The 21680-nt window shown below is 41.9% G+C and overlaps 1 protein-coding gene across 3 annotated transcripts in view; it reads right to left on the bottom strand.

Moving 5' to 3' along the window:
* FAM160A1 (family with sequence similarity 160 member A1) overlaps positions 1-6809 on the bottom strand; it is a 264481-nt gene extending 257672 nt beyond the window's left edge. For all 3 annotated transcript variants that reach the window (XM_036852349.1, XM_036852351.1, XM_036852352.1), the window contains exon 1: positions 6425-6809. The gene's annotated coding sequence lies outside the window, so the exon portion shown is untranslated. The remainder of the gene's footprint in view (positions 1-6424) is intronic.
* Between the last annotated feature and the right edge of the window lie 14871 nt (positions 6810-21680).

Raw genomic sequence — 21680 nt, 5'->3', positions numbered from 1 at the left:
TTAACCATTAAGTTTCTAATACAACTCAGGTAAACAGCAGGTTATCTGGTATTTCCTGAAGCAAATCAAGGTTGATGAAAGTCCTATTGTCACATTTTTCATAAGCATTTAAATTACTGCATCTTGCTTAAAATAAGCCAAAGTGTAAACAGTCTGCAATATACACAAACAGGAGAGATTTTAAATATTCAACTTACCAAAAAAGTGACAATGTTAGAGAACAGGCAGTAACCAAGACTAATACATAAGGTATGTTGCATCTTCCCACGAAAAAAAAATCAAAAGAACTATATACAAACAATGAAGTTTCTCTTGTATCCTAAGAAATTCTTTTTTTACAAAAGAATTTTTCATACAAAAAATATCAAGAAACATTTTTCCTAATACAATAAATATGGGCAGCATCATCTTCATTTTGAGGATGCACAAAGTATTCATGCTAAATGACCTACTGATGATCTTTTTTTTTTTTTTTTTTTTTGGCTGCGCCATGTGGCATGCAGGATCTTAGTTCCCCAACCAGGGACCAAACCCATGCACCCTGCAGTGGAAGGGCAGAGTCTTAACCACTCAACCACCAGGGAAGTCCTGATGATCATATTTTTACAGTATAGCTTATATCACTTATGCATAAATACACACTTGTATATATATGTCATGTATCTATACACATAGGGTGTGTATATGTTCATATTGTACAGATATTTATATTTGTTAAGATACTTTTATACTTATTCTGATATATTACAAAGAAAATCATGAATGAACTCCAAGTACAAGTTCCATGAACACAAACAAAACAGAAGATACTCATCTTGAGGAATGCAACATAATCTTCTAACTGAATGGTTATGAACAAAGCTTGGACTCGATGAAAATATTAATCAACTCTCTAAGATGGTCAATAAAAACTTTGCCACAGGAATTTCTGAAATGTTCCTCCTTCAATGAGCCTGGGTCGTGAAATTTAGCCAAAGTATCATATTTCACATTTGCCACACACAGATGAGTGAAATCAGTTCTTGGGACTTTCTATAGGCCTAAAGATCTTAAAATTGACCCATGACCAATATTTCAACAGAGGTAAATTTTCATACAAGAAGAGGAGCTAAAATACACTCACTGTGCATTCTGCAAAACCTGGTGGATTCTCTGAACTCCTTAATAGCATGTCCTAGAATAATGTTCTTAAAAAAAATTGTTTTTAAACTATGCTCCATAAAAAATAATTAGCAGCTCATCCGACAACTGCAGAGTATTTTTATAGCTGTTATCGATTACTATGTTCTCTTGGGGAAAACATTAAAACCAAAAAGAACCTGACATGTGAAGAAATGAGGTAAGCCTTACCTAAAAGCTCAGCGCCTTCTGTTACTACAACCTTGTGTTTCACAGTCGGGTCATGTAATAATAATTTCTACCTTCAGTCCAATACATTCAAAACAAAAAGCTATTAATATAATTTAAAATGTAGGGACACTATTAGAGGAAGTGTAAATTACAGGAATTTAGCATTTTCATACCTCTGACTCTTTCACAAACCTTTCCTCCACAAGTGTACAAAGACAGACTTTAAAGGGTGTTCTCTAAAGCACTAGTCTTACTATAGAAAAATGGGAAACAACCCAAATTTCCAACAATAGGAAACTGTTTAAATAACCTGTCATGCAATACTATACAGTATGATCTGTATGTAGGGTCATGGGAACATTTTAAACACCTATTAAGTTAAAAATAAAAACGAAGTTGAAAGTTGTTTTATATCATCCCACTTGTTATTAACGATCACAATAATAAATATATTTTAATACAGGGAAATTTGGGGGAAGTTTCTCTAGAATACAAGATCACAGCACACTTTATCTTTCAACATTACGTATTTCTATGATGTTTGAATGTTGAATAATATGTACTGTGTGTATAATCAGAAAAAATAAAGTTTTATTTTAAGTTAGTGATATAATTGGAGGGGAAGTAGGAAAAAACTTTATGTATAAAGAAAAGGGAAATCTTAGGGTGTTAAAAACTTTTCTATTATAGCTCTACAATATTATCTGCCTCTACCTCTCTTTTGGAAGACAGTTGTTTCCTTATTCTCAGAATTTCAAAACTGAGCAACACACATAGACATTGGAAGGGCCCCTTACCATCTCCCGTTAGTAATAGCTTCTAGGGATAAAAGTTTAGGCCAAACTCCAGTATTTATCAAATTCAACACTGTCAGTTCCTGAACAGTTGCAAACAAACTGCAAAGGTTTCTCTAAGTTATTTCAGAATTAACCAAAAAAAAAAGGATTCTGCAGACTCTGAAACTATTTGAAGCATTTTCATAATGGAAATATGAGGAATTAGAGACAGCTACCTACTTTTGAATCCGCAGCCCTGTAACCTATTCAAACATTGTAAAAACTAGATGGAAAGGACAAGAGAGCAGTGCCTGGAAAGGTAACTGAGGAATCACAAGCATGGGGGAAATTTCCACCTGCCTGGGGAAGGGTGTGAACCTGTGCTGGGAGAGGGGTGTCTCCACAGTCATGTGACCTTGGCAAAACAATTAAACTCCTCTACCACAATTTCCTCACCTGTAAAAGCAAAGGACGGAGAATAAACAATCTCTGTGGTCCCTTTCGGCTCTAAAATCCTGAAAACAAAGCTTTACTCTTTCCTTGCCAAAGGATATCTTAAATATATATATATACATATACATATATATATACACACACATGTACATAGCATAAAATATAAGGTATAAGGTTATAAGGTACCTGGCCCAAAACAGCAGACGCCTTCCTGGCTCCTCCTCACCCTTGAGTTCCACTCTCCAAAAGAAGCCCCTTCAATTCTTTTAGATGTTTCTTCTAGTAATTACTTCCATATTTGTAAATCACACATTTAGATCACTATTTTCTGATTTTTCTCAATTTTAGACCCTACCAAAAGTTCCTTATGGCAACTATTGGGGCATTTATCACCTGTCCCACCTCCTGGGGTGCAGCTACACTGTTGAGACGCAAAGGATATAAAGATTATATGCATGTACACACATGTATAAGTACGTGTTTCTATATAGTCCTGTCCCCAGTGAGCGCTCATTTTGATTAATGAGAAATAAGGTCCCATTCTAAACACTGCACATCTAAACACTGCACAAAATGTAGCAGAGAAAAAATTAAAAGCCTGGCCTCTAAATCAGAAAAGTCCTGCATTCGGGTCTGAGTCCACCACATACAGGAACAAAGTATGCACCTAAAAGTTCCTTATTTTCTCTGCATCTCATCTATTTTCCTCCTGTGTAAGCTGAATATAATACACCAACTACAAAATGGTTAAATCACAAAGCACAAATACGGTACCTGTGAAAGCACTTTGTTACTCATAAAGCACTATAAAAATGTTACTTTCCGTTATTGTCTTCACTAAGAGATCCCTATAAATGAAGTACCTGAAGTTATTGGTCACTCTTGAGCACTGTTCTCCTATGTAGACTAAAAACTAAGAGTCAGGGGCTTCCCTGGTGGTGCAGTGGTTAAGAATCCGCCTGCCAACACAGGGGACCCGGGTTCGAGCCCTGGTCTGGGAAGACCCCACATGCTGTGGAGCAACTAAGCCCGCGAGCCACAACTACTGAGCCCGTGCACCACAACTACTGAGCCCGTGCAGCAAAAAAGACCCAACGCAGCCAAAAATAAATTAAATAAATAAATTTTTTAAATAAATAAATAAAAACTAAGAGTCAGAAGTCACTGAGAGTAAGAGTGAAATAGATGTAAATCGTGTTCAAAGGCCAGAATCTGAGGGTCCAGCTCTTCAAAGGGTCTATGTATTGCCCTATGAGACAAATGCACACAGAACAAAGATCGAGCATCTCAGCAGGGATCAGAGAAAGCAGTTGTTTTATATTTGCAGAGAGAGAGAGCTTCCTTATCAAATTTTCTTTATAAAAGTAATACAAGGGGACTTCCCTGGTGGTCCAGCGGTTAAGAATCCACCTTCCAACGCAGGGGATCCGGGTTTGAGATCCCACATACTGTGGAGCAACTAAGCCCACGCACCACAACTACTGAGCCCACGCGCTCTAGAGCACATGTGCCACAACTAGAGAGAAGCCCGTGTGCTGCAACGAAAAATCTCACATGCTGCAACCAAGACCTGATGCAGCCAAATAAGTAAATATTTTTTTAAAAATAAATAAAAATAAAAGTAATACCAAAAAAAAAAAAAGTAATACAAGAACATAATTTCAAAAGTCACTCCTCAGGCTTCTTCTAATATGTACCTCTATATTTCAACATAATTTGTACATCTGCTTTTTGATTTGCAGACATAATCTATTGGCTTCCTATTACATTAGAAAGAACTTTACAGAGAAAGTGTTTTGGACCAAATTTGGAAGTTATCATGAAGAACCGTCCAGCAATGTATCACCGACACTACGGTAAAACAGTCCTCTCATTTCTGGTCTTCAAAGGCCTACATTGAAAGTGATACAACCATAGTGTCTCTATTTAGAGGCAAGTAGGAAGCTAGCTGGGGAGACAGGTCTAGATTATGAGACCACTCTAAATCTCTCTCTGAATCTAGTTCAGTGATACTCGGTTTCTCTTGTCTTTTCCACATGCCCCACACAGTTTAATCCTGTTCCTAAAGCTACAGGTCAAATGACAAATGGGACCCCAAACTTAATTTATTTCAAGACAAGCATGGAAACAATTCTATGAGCTGTGCAGAAAGGGGTTAACTGGAACTAAAAGAAACCAGCCTTTAATTATCTGAAAAGTTATCTAAAGCCAACAAATATGCTGCACTAAAAAGTAAATTTATGGACTGAATCTCCTGCTCAATTTCTGTCCAGAGAAGACCACTAAACTTCTCCAGATGTGGTCTTGGCCTGTGGTACGCTACGTTTGGGCAGTTTCAGGGAAAACATCCTGTCTAGTGCCAGGTGTACAAGTGAACTTGAGGTCAGGCAGGTGACCCTGCTGACCAGGCATGGTACATTAAGGAGAGGAAATCTTTTCTCTCGCTAATCAACAGGATAAAGGTGATTAAGCAGGAATTATTTTTCAATGACCTACATAATTTCATCAGGGCTGCTGTGGCTATTAGCAGAGAGCAGCTGACTTTCTAATGAGATGAATTTGATAGTAGGGCCCTGCCAGAGAAGGCAGGGAGTGGGCCCAATCTACAGGGAAGCAACAAATGGTGTGCATTGTTTACTACTCCTCCCCAGGGCTGTCTCTCCTCTGTTTTGGGCTCCTTCCTTCCACGGGAATACTCCCCACCCTGGGATGCCTAAGGCTGCAGCACCTGCTGAATGGTGGAAGCCGGGTCTATTTTTTTTTTTTTTTTTTTTTTATATTGGAGTATAGTTGATTTACAACGTTGTTAGTTTCAGGTGTACAGCAAAGTGATTCAGTTATACAAATGCATACATCTATTCTTTTTCAGATTCTTTTCCCATTTAGGTTATTACAGAATATTGAGTAGAGTTCCCTGTGCTATACAGTCCTTGTTGAATATCTATTTTACAGATAGCAGTGTGTATTAGTCCAGCTCTGTCTCACCCACTTGGATCCATCCATTCTTACTAAACCCGAATAAATTAGGAGTCTGGGATTAACATAAACCAGGTCTATTAAGAATGGATGGATCCAAGTGGGTGGGACAGAGCTGGGCTAATTCATCAGAACTGCCCACGTGATTCCCAAAGTCCCAAGCAAACAAGGCTACCGCTGCCACCAACACCTCTCTCTGGCTGGGCTTGAGATAGGGCAGCAGTTAGTTCCACTCCCTACCAGAAGTGGCATTAACAAGGGACCTTTGTTAAGGTCGGAGCAGGACACACACACACGCACGCACGCACGCACACACATACCAGCATCACCATCAATAACAACCACGACTTGAACGCAGTTTCATTAGACAACTTGACGAAACTGAGCAAGAGCCACCCAAAAAGTAAATCCTAACACCAGGAAAGCGCTGCAATCCTTAGAGTGGCACCGCCTCTGCCTCTTGTGTGAAAGCGAGGAGGTTGGGAGAGGAAAACTGAGCCCCAGATCTCTTCGCCTTTGCCTGTTCCTCCGGTAGGATCCGGCTCTCTGGCCCCAAGAACCAAGAAAAGGGTGGAGAGCCCAGGTGTCATCCTTCTCCGTCAAAACAAGCTGGCTCTTTCTCCCCCGGGATCAGTCACCGAGTAACGCCCGGTCCAGCAGCTCTGGGAGCCCCCTCCTCCCCGCCGTGCCTCTGCCCGACACAGCGATCTTGTTTGGGATATTCCCAGCGGGCGGCCCCCCTCACAATTCCTGCTCCTCCCGCCCAGTTGGAGAACGCAGGCAAGGGATACTTCTGCTCTCCGCCTTCCCATAACCCCTAAAATAAAAGAATCCCTCAAGCGCAAATCTCAGATCCGCACGCCACGTACCTGTCAGCGGCCGCGCCTCCTCCTCCCGGCCCGGAGCGGGACTCGCCAGGACTGTCCGGGGACAGTCCAGAAAGTTTGTGCCACCACCGCGCTGGGCACCGCGAGTAAGGGGCAGCGGGCTCCTCGCCGAGACCGGGACAGTCCGCTCTGCTCACGCCTCGGCCCGGGTCCTCCCCACCCAGCTCCAAGTCTACAGCGGCGTCCCGGGAAGAAAGTACGAGGTGGGAGAAGGTCCGAGCGCAACTTTCCGACGGTGCGTCAGCCGGTGGCAGAGCCGCGCCGCTCCTGGGCTCCCCCGCCCCCCAACCCGCGCCTTCGGGGGAGCGCGGGCGGGGCCCGAGCCGAGGCGGGGCCCAACCTGCCTGGCCGGCCCAGGGGAGCTCGCGTCCGGCCCCTACCCTGCCCTCGCCGCCAGCCCCGCCCCCTCCCCCGGAGGGGCGGCCGCCAGGTGCGCGGGGGGGGCGGGCTCGGCTGCGCGGCCACCCCGGCGCCCGTTGCCAAGGTGAAGGAGGCGGAGCCTCTGAGGGAAAATTTCCACCGAAACTTAAACCCCGCGGAATGGAGGACACCTCGCCCCTGGGGACTCGCCTGTCGCTGGAACTACACCCCTTCACGAACACACACACACACACACACACACACGCACACCACGTTTACGGTCCGGCCAAAAGGCTCATTTCTTGAGTTCTGCTGAGTGGAGAAAGACAGCTCCACGCGGCACGCACCCTGCGAGTATAGGTGTACGTGTCACAATTCACTGGCAATTTTCCCCCTAAAAATGAGGACTCTTTAATTGGACAGTTCTACAGCAAAAAGAAATTTCCCCAACTCTCCCCGGGAAATGGGAGAGCAGGTTGGGAATACGTTTCCCTACCACCCCGGGTATGGCGGTGGCGCTTGGCTCTGCCTCGTGTTTCGCCGTCCTTCCCAGAGCCCAGACCTCGGACCCCGGCCGGCCCGGCCCCGCGTCTGCAGGCTGCCCTCCATCAGAGACCTCGCATATTGCCAAGCTGGTATTGCCATCTCAACCTCCGCATTTCTCCGCCTTCCACGCCTCTTGCATGCTTGGGTGGTAAAGTCAAGGATCTGCTTTCTGAACTTTAAATCCAGGAGGAGGAATCAAATTCTTGGTTAGAGGCTCTCTTGGCAGTTTCAGAGCCCTGTGGTTGGTGTGGCTGAAACTTGAGGTGAACCGCAGTCTGAGCGGGTGTGGCGGGTGTGGAGCTTTTCCTACCGCAGCAGCATCCTGCTGGAGCCTCACCAAATTCTCCTTTGGAGGAAGTATCTTCCTTCCTCCATTCTCAATGAATGGCATCCGAAAACAACCAAAATCAAGTTTACCTAGTTTCGGGTTCTCTTTTGCAACCATGGCAATCAGAGGATGCAAACTTCACACTTCCTGCTCTACCACCACTGCTCTATTTGATGACAGCAGCAGGAATGCACCTGCTGCGAGTAACTCAGCATTCACCAGCCTTCCACCTATAACAAGTGCAAGACAGGTGGCTCCTAAGTAAAAACTGGGGAAGGACAGGGAGATAGAAGAGTAGGAGCGGGGAAGTTCTGCCCAGCAGGTCACCTGGACCTGTTCTAACAACTGGGGTGTGGGGCAATCATTTATTCAGCCAATATCGATTGAGTGCTTTTTGCATGCTAGGCATTCTTCTAGGGGTTGGGGACACAGCAGAGAACAAAAACGTAAAAATCTTAGCCCTCATGGAGCTTACCTTCCAGGTGGGAGAGACAGATGATAAAGAAAATATGTGCCTGCAATATGATTAGAAATGCTATGGAGTAGCACAGGGAGATCAGCTCCGTGCTTTGTGACCACCTAGAGGGGTGGGATAGGGAGGGTGGGAGGGAGATGCAAGAGGGAGGGGATATGGGATATATGTTTACGTACAGCTGACTCACTTTGTTATACAGCAGAAACTAAAACAACGTTGTAAAGCATTTATACACCTGTAAAAATGTTAAAAAAAAAAAAAGAAAGAAAGAAAGAAATGCTATGGAGAAATATTAGGCAGGGATGGGACATAAGGAGTTTGAGGGGTGTTCTTTTAAGTAGGTGATCAAAGAAAACCTCTGGAGGTATTTGAGCAAAGGTCTGAAGGAGGTTGGGAAACAAGATATCTGGGCAGACAACTTTTGAAGCAGAAAGTACAGCAAGTACAAAAGCCCTGAGGCAGGAATATGCCTGAGTGCTCTGGGAGCAACCAAGAAGCCAGAGTGGCAGAATGGGGAAGTCAGAGAAGAAGTAGGGGTGACAGGCCAAATGAGGCCCTTACTCTGAGTGAGTTGGAAGCCACTGGAGGGTTTTGTGTAGAAAAGTGTCATCTTCTGACACACTGTGATAGGACCACTTTGACTGCTGGGTTGACAAGAGACAGTAGGGGGTAAGGGCTGAAGCAGAAACCAATGAGAAGGCTATTGAAGTAATCCAGGAGCGAGAGGAGAGTGATTGGACCAGGGAGATAAGGGTGGCGGTGATGAGCTGACAGGCATTCCTCACAGACTGGATGTGGAATGTGAAGGAAAGAAAGCAAAGAGGACTTTGAGAGTTTTGGCCTGAGCAGCTTGGAAGGATGGAACTGCCATAACAAAGATGGAGAAGGCTTCAAAAGGAGAAGGTTGGGGTAAAATCAAGAAGGCCAAACGGAAGACCAGAAAGAAAGCACACGTGATTTGAATGATCTTCGATTTCCTCAGCTTATAAAATGAAGGAAAGAACACCTACTTCATTAGGATTGTTTTAAGGATGACATGAATTAATGTAGTGAAGTGTCCAGCACAGTACCTGACACCTGGCAGCCACTTAAGAATGTTCCCTCTCTGCAAATATGAATTCATATATATCCATTATGCCCTAAAAGTAAAGGAAAGGGAAAGAAAACAGGAGAGAAGGGACATGAAATGAAAACAGAAGAAATAAAGTCCAAAAAGGTGCCTAATGCAAATTGTCTGATGATAGTTTCTCCTAAATTCTGCTTCCTCAAGGGGACACACTGAAGTATCAGAGTTTGCTAGTTTGGGAAAGGAGTCTGAAATATGAAAAGTTGGTAATAAAGCAGAAAAAAAATCCACAACATAAACAAAGAATTTCAGTTGCTACTCCTTATAAAGCATTCTTACAAACAAATAAGAAAGACAGAAGAACAGAAAAATAGTCAAGGGAGATGAACAGAGAATTCTAAAAAAAAAAAAAGCCAATATTCTATAAAAAGTCCAACCATATTAAGTAAAGCTAGAATGAGAGGCAATTCTTTTTTATTTATAAATTTGACAAAGATTAGAAAAAATAATTATGCCTATTGTGGATATTGCACAATATCTTACCATGCTGAATGGATTATAAATTACAATAATTTTTAGCAATTGATGTCTAAATAATTAAAATGTATATACTTTTTGAACCAGAAATTTAACTTCTAAGAATTTATTCTAATAATATTTGCTAAAAATTTACATATAAGAATGTCCATTACAATGTTATTTAAATGTAGTGAAAAAATTAGAAATATCCCAAGTATCTAACAAGACAAAATTATGGTAAGCATAAGCACAATATGTTATGGTTTAGCCATGTTATAATATTATAGGCAGATCTTTTAAAACACTGTTTAATATCTATTAAATGGAAATATGTTCACAATACATTAATGTATAAAATAAGCTTACTACAAAACAGTATGTAAAATATGGTTCTCCTTTACAATGTTAATAACTGTTATCTCCATACTAGGATGACAGTTTATTTTTATTCTCTTTGTGCTTTTCTCTATTTCTAAGTGTTCTGGCATAAGCAGGTATCCTGTTCTCTTAGGAGTGGAATTACTGGATGACAGGCTGTATATATCAGTGAGATTTAGTTAATACTGTCAAACAGTTTTCCAAACTAGCTATACCAATTTACACTCCCACTGGCAATGTATGAGTTCTGGTTTGAAGATGCATTTTTAACAGCATGCGTCCAGTAAACAGCCATTGATTTGAACCCTACTGCTTTAGAAGTTACAATAATTAATTAAGAAGTTAGAAACAAGTACGTCAGTTGTGAATGCGTATGTTAGTAACATAATATCAACCATTTCTAACTTGTACTTTCCATTAATTTATCTCATTTTATTTATTTGTACCCTCTTTAGGTGTGTTATATACCCTATGTTAAAGAACTAAAATTAGATTTCTTTAGTGCAGAAGCAAGACAAGATTTCCTTCTTTTTCTTACCTCCTTTAGTCCCACTTAAAAATGTAATTATGTCTTAAATTGTACTATACATTTCTCAAACTATTGAATATTTAAGATACCAAAAATCCATGCTTGGGGCTTCCCTGGTGGCGCAGTGGTTGAGAATCTGCCTGCCAATGCAGGGGACATGGGTTCGAGCCCTGGTCTGGGAAGATCCCACATGCCGCGGAGCAGCTGGGCCCATGAGCCACAATTACTGAGCCTGCGCTTCTGGAGCCTGTGCTCCGCAGCAAGAGAGGCCGTGATAGTGAGAGGCCCGTGCACTGCGATGAAGAGTGGCTCCCGCTTGCCACAACTAGAGAAAGCCCTCACACAGAAACGAAGACCCAACACAGCCATAAATAAATAAACAAATACTTTAAAAAATAAAAAAAATTAAAAATCCATGCTTATATGAAAAAGGAGAGCAGTATCTTACTAACACACACACACTTGCACACACTCTTCTTTCACAGAGCTCATAAGACCATAGTCCATATCTCTTTGAGGAAACGGACAAAGGGTATCACCCTCTGTTTAACAAAAAACAGAAGTTAAGGTGTAGCATAGGGAAGTGAGCAGTCTGAGATGAGGACATCAAAATGATCCCTTCATTGACCCAGATACCTTGGAATCTAAACTAAAAGTAGCATGAAGACGTTATCATTTGTAATCAAATTAAATCTAAATTTAAATTAGCTTCTAAAGTTGCTTTTCTTAGAAAGAGCTCAGAAATGAACAATGTATATCCTATTAGAATATTAATTATCCCATCAAATTCTTTTTTCTAGCAAATACCTTAACAAAAACCCATTGCTTTTGAATGGTCTTGTCTCCTATAGAAATTGTCAAGTGGTCAGGGTCTACTCCACTGATGATGTGAGGTTTATTTATTATTAAAACTCTTCTCAAATTCATCTGTCTTCTCTTTTAAAGTGAATCACGATAGCATGTTAAGGGCCCAGGCTCTGGAGCAGATGCAGCTGACAGACATGTGTTCAAAATCCAGCTCTACTGCTTTCCAGCTTTGTGACCTGGATCAAATAACTAAGTATTCTTACTCATTTCTTGTTGTGCCTCAGCTTTCTCTCTAAAAATAACAATCATGATACCTAGATCATTGGTTTGTAATGAGGATTGTATATCTCCATCTCTTTATATTTTTCTAAGCACAGTCTACGGCACATAATAAACACTCCTTAATTTAGTTTTCAAGGCAATTTCTAGGAACTTTATCATAAAGAAATAATTCTAAACATGAAGATTTATGTAAAAGTCTTGCCATACCAGCAAGATGTTATAATATCAAAACTTTGGAAACAATTTAACTGACAAATAGGAATGAACTAAAATAAATTATATTCTATCCAAACATAGTTTACCAAGTAGTATGATCTCAGTTTTATAAAAACTGTAAAATAGGGCTTCCCTGGTGGCGCAGTTGTTAAGAATCCACCTGCCAATGCAGGGGACACAGGTTCGAGCCCTGGCCCGGGAAGATCCCACATGCCGTGAAGCAACTAAGCCCATGCACCACAACTACTGAGCCTGCGCTCTAGAACCGGCGAGCCACAACTACTGAGCCTGTGTGTCACAACTACTGAAGACCACGTGCCTAGAGCCCGTGCTCCGCAACAAGAGAAGCCACCGCAATGAGAAGCCCGCACACTGCACCGAAGAGTAGCCCCTGCACAACTAGAGAAAGCCGCGCACAGCAACGAAGAACCAAAGCAGCCAAAAATAAATAAATAAAATAAATAAAACTATATATAAAACTATAAAATAAATCCCTTGGTACATTCAGAACTACAACATACGGTTGTAGAAGTTCTTCACTGCACAAGGTACCTGCCCTAGGGGCAAGTGAGATCTGAAATCTAGCTGTGCTCTGCTTGTCAAAAGCCACATACCCTGGTGCAGGGTTGCATTCACCTAGAGAACAGGATGCTTTTTTTGAATTGCTCAAAGGGGCATTATGGATTAGCACCAGCCATCTGGAAATATGGACAGAAAAGAGACTGGAAAGACACAAACCAAGGTATTAACACTGATTATTTTAAAGTAATAGGATTCTGAGATTTTTTTTTCACTATGATTTTCTATGTTTTCCAAATTTTCTTTTTTAAAAATAAATAAATAAATAAATACATTTATTTTTGGCTACATTGGGTCTTCGTTGCTGTGTACGGGCTTCCTCTAGTTGCGGCAAGCAGGGGCTACTCTTCGTTGCGGTACACAGGTTTCTCATTGCGGTGGCTTCTCTTGCTGCGGAGCACAGGCTCTAGGTGCGTGGGCTTCAGTAGCTGTGGCACGCAGGTTCAGTAGTTGTGGCTCGTGGGCTCTAGAGCGCAGGCTCAGTAGTTGTGGCCCACAGGCTTAGCTGCTCCGTGGCATGTGGGATCTTCCCAGACCAGGACTCGAACCCGTGTCCCCTGCATTGGCAGGCGGGTTCTTAACCACTGCGCCACCAGGGAAGTCCCTTCCAAATTTTCTATAATGAATATGCATTGCTTTTATAAGACAAAAATTTTACTTTTAAAAAACAAGTTGGATTTAAAAAGGCAAATCAAAACTAAGATATCACCTCATACCCATTAGGATGCTACTAGTAAAAAAAACAGAATATAACAAGTGTTGGAGAGGATGTGGAGAAATTAGAACCTTTGTGCTATAAGGGGATATAAAATGGTACAGCCACTATGGAAAATAGTAAGGCAGTTTCTCAAAAAATTAAAAATAGAATTACCATACGATCCAGCAGTTCCACTTCTGAGTGTATATCTAAAAGAATTGAAAGCAGGATCTGGAAGAGATATTTGCACACCCATGTTCTTAGCAACATTATATCCAATAACCAAGAGGAGGAGGTGGGAAACTTGGGCATTGCCCTTGACTAGCTGCCTCAGCCAGGGCCATGCCCGCTTCTTGGGGACAGCCTGCATCCAACAACTGGCCTACGCAAAGAGTAAAGGTTGAGGCTACTCAGTCCAAATCAGAAGGGCTCTCCCAGCTCCAGAGTTCCTCATGCAATCAGGCTGAGACTGCCCCTGTTCAACTTCTCCATCAGTGGGATTCTGCTTCCTTCACTCCTCCATCTGTGTTGAGCCTGAGAGCACACCCCAATAAACTTCCTGCATGCAAATCTTGTTTTTTTTTGAACACGCTCCTTGGCAAGCAGGAGTCCAAACCACTGGACCGCCAGGGAAGTCCCCAAATCTCTATCTTAGAGTCTGTTTCCCAGAGGACCCAACCTGCAACTCTTATTAAAGAAATCCTTTCCTTTCCTGATACTCTCTTATATTTTCTTCTTTCATTTTAAATTTGATCTCTAGATTTTTAAAAATACATTTGGAGTTTACTTTTACATAATATAGGGATCTGATTGTATTTTTCTCCTTGCAGTGAGAAAATTTTCTCGGTACCATTTACTAAATACTCCATCGTCTCTTCTCTGATTTTATTTCTCTATCATATAACAAATTCTCATATATACACAGGTCTGTTTCTTGACTTTCTACCCTGCCCTCTTGGCTTAAAGATTTGATCCTGTGATACTGTTTCAATTGCTTTGGCTTATTTTTCAAAATTGCCTTTAAATATTCACCAAATACACTTGAGAATCATTTTATTGATTTATCTCCAAAAATTCTTCTGGAATTGTTTTTCAAATTACGCTGCAGTTATAGATTAATTCTGGAGGAATTAAATCTTTAAAATGTTAAATCATCTCACCTTTTAGCATGGTATTTTGCTTCATTTATTCAGGTGTTTTTAATATCCTTTAATAGAGTCATACAATTTTTCCATAATTATTTTTATATTCTTTTTTAGTTTAATTTCTGTATATTATATGGCTTTGTTGCTATTAAAATACTTTCTATTAAAATTTCTAACTGGTTATTATCGGTAAGGAGAAATTAATTTTTATATATTGATCACATATCTGGCTGTCTTACTGAACTCTCTTTTTAGTTCTAAAGACAGGTTGAATTTGAAGACGTATTTATATAAATGATTAACATCTGAAAATGAGAAATTTACCCCTTTCTTTCCCATCCTTCTGTGTAATAACAGATGCTTATCACTCTTTCCAGCCACCTAGCATGTTTGAATATCCTTCCTAGATATTCAAAGAGGTTTCTCTACTTGTAGGTCCCCAGCTCCTATGATGAAAGACAGAAACTTGCTTTTTTCAGACTCCTGGGCAGCTAGAATACTGACTTTGAAAGAGAAATTGATGAAGGAAAGAATAAAGCGCTATGAGGAGTCATTCTGAGAGAGAGGTAGAAGAGAGTGATTGGGTTGTGGCAGAGATTCTTGCAGTAATACCCCATGCCCAGATTGGTGGAGTTGTCGGTATCCACTGCAGTGTCTTTGCCAAATAGTGGTAACAGTGGTATGTCTAGTGGAACAGACCTGCAGTATGATTTGGGTATAGTTTCTAGTTACATAGGCTCCAAATTTGTATCTGTGGTCAACTTTATAAACTCAGTAAGCTACCTAGCATTGCTTAATAAGTTATTTTCTTTTAAACCAACTAGATATAGTTGCTAAAGTTTGTGGCAGAACTCTGACAGAGTTATATGTCACATTTATGTTTGTCCTTTTGCAATGGCCAAGACATCAAGTACTAATTTGAAAGGTAGTGGTCATGGTGGGGATCACTGTGTTTTTCTCAAGTTAAAGTGAATACAAAGCAGACACTACCAGTTTTCAACCCAATTTCAAGTCTCTATTTTTTCCTTTCTACCAGGAACCAATTTTGTATAAACAAAGCAAAATGCAGCTGCCTTTGCAACTGAAGGTGGTTGTGTAACACAGTCCAAGCCAATGGTATGTTAGAAGAACGTGCCTGCATGAGCTTTCAGAAAGCCCAGCTGGCTTGGTCCACATCTCTTTACCCTTCTCTCCATCCTCTTCTTCCTGCCTGGATCATGGTTACCTAGAGAGGCAGAAACAACCTTGAGAAGATGAGAACAAAAGTGGAATGTGCGGGATGAAGGAACAGAGAGCTAGAAGGGGCCTAGGACACTGAAGCTTTGTGAGGCTGTGTACAGGGCTGTACTGCCCACCTCTGGACTTCCTGTCTGTTATAAGGAAAAGCCAATCCCTGTATGTTTATACCACTGTTGTTTGGGTTTCATTTACATATAGCAAACACATGCCTAGATAATATCGCATCTAAAGTTCCTGTTAAATGTGATATTTTCTGTAGATTTTTGGTTGATGTCCTTCATTAGGTTGAAATTTTTCCCTTCTATTCCAGAGGTGGAGATCTCCCTTCTGGTATCTCCAGAATTGTTGTTCATGAGAAAGATCCAGCAGGCATTCTTAGCTCACCATCTTATCTAGCACCAGAAGTCCCTGGTTTAATGCATCAAACATTGATGCAAATATATTTCACTAAGTATAAATACATACCTTAGGGATAAGGAAGATACCATATGTGTGTGTGTACAGATACATTTATTTTTTTCCTTCCTTTCAATATTTTACACACATTTCAAGAACCCACCAAATGCCAAACATTCCATTAGTCCTTGAAGGAGCCATAAAAATGAACACAACACCATCTTCACCACTGTAATCCAGAAAGGAAAATAAACTGTCTGTCCTAATCCCTGTAAACAAGTATAACATGGTTAGAGTTACAGGATATTTTTTTAAAGGGTAGTAATTTTAGATGGGGCTCTGGGAAGGTCTCAAAGACAAGTATTTGAAAATTAACTCACCTCCTACCTCAGACACACTAAATCCACAGCTACATAAGAACAACTTCCTGGGGTTGGGGGGGAACTAGCAAGCAACTCCTACACATCAGGAAAATTAGAAAAAAGTGGGTAGGAGAGGCTTAAAACCAATCCTGGTGTGGTAATCCACAATCAGGAGGGGACTCAAAATTCAGAGCTTCTCCCTGAGGAGCAAAGGGTTTTAACCCCACATCAGGCACCTCAAATTTTAACACCTGTATCTGAGACACACACGAGCTTTGAAAACCAAGGGGGCTCACACCCATGAGACCTGCCAGGGTACAGTGAAATGAGAAACAACTCTTAAAGGCCTAGTGTATTCAGATCACCCACCCCAGGGAGCAGAGAGGCAGCCAATTGTAAGGTGTCCAGATTTTATATGAAAGAGGCTCATTTGATTACATTAAAGCACTGGGGGACTTCCCTGGTGGTCCAGTGGTTAAGAATCCACCTTTTAATGCAGGGGACATGGGTTCGATACCTGGTTGGGGAACTAAGATTCCACATGCCATGGGGCAACTGAGCATGTGTCCTCTAGAGCCTGAGCACCACACCTAGAGAGCCTGCATGCCACAACTACTGAGCCCATGCGCTCTGGAGCCTGTGCACCACAACTAGAGAGCCTGCATGCTGCAACTACTGAGCTGCGTGCTCTGGAGCCCACACACCGCAACTAAAGAGCCCACGTGCTGCAACTACTGAGCCCACATGCTCTGGAGCCCACACCACAGCTAGAGAGAAGCCTGGGCACTGCAACGAAAGATCCCACATGCCACGACTAAGACCTGACACAGCCAAATAAATAAATAAAGGTTTTTTTTTTTAAATGATGAGTCTTTTAATTTTTATTTATTTATTTATTTTTAATTTATGGCTATGTTGGGTCTTCGTTTCTGTGTGAGGGCTTTCACTAGTTGTGGCAAGGGGGGGCCACTCTTCATCGCTGTGCGCGGGCCTCTCACTATCACGGCCTCTCTTGTTGCGGAGCACAGGCTCCAGACACGCAGGCTCAGTAATTGTGGCTCACGGGCCCAGCCGCTCCGCGGCATGTGGGATCCTCCCAGACCAGGGCTCGAACCCGTGTTCCCTGCATTAGCAGGCAGATTCTCAACCACTGCGCCACCAGGGAAGCCCAATAAAGGTTTTTTTTAAAGAGGTTTGTTTTAAAAAAAAAAACCACTGGACCAAGGGGCAGGCATCTAATTTAACATTCATCTAGGGACCTACTGGGGTACTCTCCAGAGACAGAGGCTCGTTAATGCCATCTTTGTGCTCTCCCTCTGCCACACTCCAGCTCACCAGTATCTCCCAGAAAGGAGACTGTACCCTCCTCTGGTGCCCCAATTTTTGTAGCTGCCACCAGGGGACACCTCTATATCACCTGGCTCTGGTGGCCAGCAGGACTTACACTTGTGGTCCCACAGGAATGTATATATTTGCATACTTTAAAAGCTGCTACCTGAGAGTCTAGCTTCCAATCAGCTTGAACCTAGGTGTTGACTGAGAAGCTCCCCTTTGGGACACTGACAGGTCTTGGCACACCCTCAACAACTGGGAGCCCTAAAATAAGCTGCATGGACAATCACAAATGTTTGAGAGACAACCAAGAGTTAGGGCAGTGTTGAACAATAAGGTTCATGTCCCACACGAGGTCACTCCTTCAAGACTAAAGAGGTGTCTGTTTTATCTAATACATAGAAACCAACACAGAGAGTCAAGAAAAATGAAGAAAACAGAGGAATATGTTCCAAATGAAAGAACAAGATATAATCTCAGAAAAAGTCCTTAATGAAACGAAGATAAGTGATTTACCTGATAAAGAGGTTATTTTTTAATGATCATAAAGATGTTCACTGAACTTGGGAAAAGAATGGATGAACACAGTGAGCACTACAACAAAGAGATAGAAAATGTAATAAAGTACCAAATAGAAGTCAAAGAGCTGAAGACTACAATAACTGAACTGAAAAATACACTAAACGCATTCAACAGCCAACTAGATGGAGCAAAGAAAGAGATCCACAGAGCAGTGGAACTCACCCAATCAGAGCAGCAAAAAGAAAAAAGAATGAAAAGAAATGAAGATACCTTAATGTACTTGTGGGACAACATCAAGCAGACCAACATTCATATTATAGGGGTCCCAGAAGGAGGAGAGAGAGAAAGAGGCAGAAAACTTATTTGAGTAAATAATGACTAAAAACTTCCCTAACCTGGGGAAGGAAACAGACATCCAGATCCAGAAAGCCCATGGAGTTCCAAATAAGATGAACCCAAAGAGACCTACAACAAGATATATTATAATTAAAATGTCGAAAGTTAAAGACAAGGAGACAATCTTAAAAGCAGCAATAGAAAAACAACTTATCACATTCAAGGGAACCCCCATAAGACTATGAGATTTTTCAGCAGAAACTTTGTAGGCCAGAATGAGTAGCACAACATATTCAAGTGCTGAAAGGAAAAAACTTCCAATGAAGAATACTCTACCCAGCCAAGTTATCATTCAGAATTGAAGTAGAGATAAAGTTTTCCAGACAGAAAAAGTTAAAGGAATTCATCACCACTAGACCAGCCTTATAAGAAATGATAAAAGTACTTCTTAAAGCTGAAATGACAGAGCACTTAAATGTTTGACCAAAAAACATATGAAAGTATAAATCTCACTGGTAAATGTGAATATATAGTAAAATTCAGAATAATCTAGTGTTGAAAAGATGGTGGATCAATCACTTATAAGCTAGTATGAAAGTTAAAAGACAAAAGTAGTCAAAATAACTGTAACTACAATAATTAGTTAAGGGATAAACAAGATAAATGTGACATTAAATACATAAAATGTGGGCGGGGTGGGGAGTAAAAGTGCAGAGTATTAGAATACATTCAAACTTAAGTTGTTATCAATTTAAAATAGACTGTTATAAATATAAGTCATTATTTGTAAGCCTCATGTTAACCACAAAGCAAAAAACTATAGTAGATACACAAAAGAAAAGAGAAAGGGGGACTTCTCTGGTGGCACAGTGGTTAAGAATCTGCCTGCCAATGCAGAGGACGTGGGTTCGATCCCTGGTCCGGGAAGATCCCACATGCTGCGGAACAACTAAGCCTGTGCACCATAACTACTGAGCCTGTGTGCTGCAACTATTGAAGCCTGCGTGCCTAGAGCCTGTGCTCCACAACAAGAGAGGCCACCTCAACGAGAAGCCTGCACACCACAACAAAGAGTAGCCCCCACTCGCCACAACTAGAGAAAGCCCACACACAGCAACAAAGACCCAATGCAGCCAAAAATAAATAAATAAATAAATAAATTTATGTTTTAAAAAAAGAAAGAAAAGAGAAAGGAATCTAAGTATACCACTACAGAAAACCATCAAATCACAAAAGAGAGCAAGAGAAAAAGGAACAGAGTAACAACAAAAGAGCCAGAAAATAATTATCAAAATAGGAGTAAGTATATACTTATCAAAAATTACTTCAAAGGTAAATGGACTAAGTTCTCCAATCAGAAGACATAGGGTGGCTGAATGGATGGATAAAACAAGACTCACCTACACATTGCCTACAGGAGATTCACTTCAGATGTAAGCACACACAGACTGAAAGAAACGGGATGTAAAAAGATATTCCATGCAAATGAAAACCACAAGAAAGTGGAGCAAATATATTTATATCAGATAAATAGACCTTAAAACAAAAACAGTAATAAGAAACAAAGAAGGGCATTACATCATGATAAAGGGATCAATCCAAAAGAGAATGTTCAATTTGTAAATGTTTATGTACCCAAGATAGGAGCACCTAAATATATAAAGTAAATATAAACAGACCTAAAGGGAGAAATAGACAGCAATACAATAATAGTAGGGGACTTTAGTACCCCACTTTCATCAATGGATAGATCATCCAATAGAAAATAAATAAGGACGAGTGGGACAAGATGGAGTAGAAAGACCCTGAGCTCACCTCCTCTCACGAGCACACCAAAATCACAAGTATCTACAGAACAACCATCAGTGAAAAAGACTGAAACCTACTAGAAAAGGTCTTCTACAACTAAAGACATAAAGAAGAAACCACAATGAGACGGGTAGGAGGGGTGTACTCGTGATATAATAAAATCCCATAACCCCCAGCTGGGCAACCCACAAACTGAAGAATAATTATACTGCAGAGGTTCTCCCACAGGAGTTAGAGTTCTAAGCCCCATGTCAGGCTCCCCACAGCCAGGGGGTCTGGCACCAGGAAGATGAGCCCCCAGAGCATTTGGCTTTAAAGGCCAGTGGGGCTTCATTGCAGGAGCTCCATAGGACTAGGGGAAATAGAGACTTCACTCTTAAAGGGCTCACACAAAATCTCACACCCACCAGGACATGGGCAAAAGCAGTAATTTGATAGGAGCATGGGCCAGACCTACCTGCTGGTCTTGGAGAATCTCCTGGAGAGGCAGAGGGGCAGCTGCAGCTCACTGGTGGCAGACATAATTGGGAACATTCAGCCACATGTATTCAATACATTGCTGCTGCTGGCAGCTGACATCTTGGATCATTAGTGCCAAGACCTGGCACTACCCAACAGCCTCCACGTACCAGTGCTGGGTCTCCTCAGGGCAAACAACTAACTGGGCATGACACAGCCCCACCCATCAGCATAAAGGCTACCTAAAGATTTCCTGAGCCTACAGCCACCTCTAGACACAGATCTGCCCACCAGAGGGTCAAGACCCAGCTACAGCTACCAGTGGGCAGGCACCTGCCCTTCCCACCAGCAAGCCTGCACAAGCCTCTAGACCAGCTTCACTCAGCAGGAGGCACACACCAGAAGCAAGAAAACTACCATCCCACAGCCTGCAGAACAAGTCCAACAACACAGGAGGCCAGACCCTTCCCTGGGACCAGCTGGGCCCTGGCCCTGCCCATTAGCAGGCCAACACAACCTTTGGAACACTGTAAACCCCATACCCAACTGTGTCAGCCCCCACCCTAACCAACGATCTGAAATGAGCTGTGGGATCCCTGGGCCCTGCAGCCAGACTACAGGAATCAGCTCTGCCTGCCAGTAGTATGGCACTAACCCCAGAATTGGACTTCACCTGCCAGTGGGTGGGCAACAGTCCAAGAGTCTTTGGGACCCTGACTCCACACACCAGTGAGCCAGAACTAGCCCTGGGACCCACTAGGGCTCTGCAACCAGCCACCTCATGACTAAGCCCCACTAAAAAGTGACCAGCAGCGTCTGCACAAGGCAGGAACTGTGCAACCAACCAGGCTAGGGG

This window comes from Balaenoptera musculus, chromosome 5, assembly GCF_009873245.2.
Source record: "Balaenoptera musculus isolate JJ_BM4_2016_0621 chromosome 5, mBalMus1.pri.v3, whole genome shotgun sequence".
Taxonomy (NCBI): Eukaryota; Metazoa; Chordata; class Mammalia; order Artiodactyla; family Balaenopteridae; genus Balaenoptera; species Balaenoptera musculus.
Note: the sequence above shows the minus strand (reverse complement) of the source record. Positions and strands in the feature narration are given on the sequence as shown.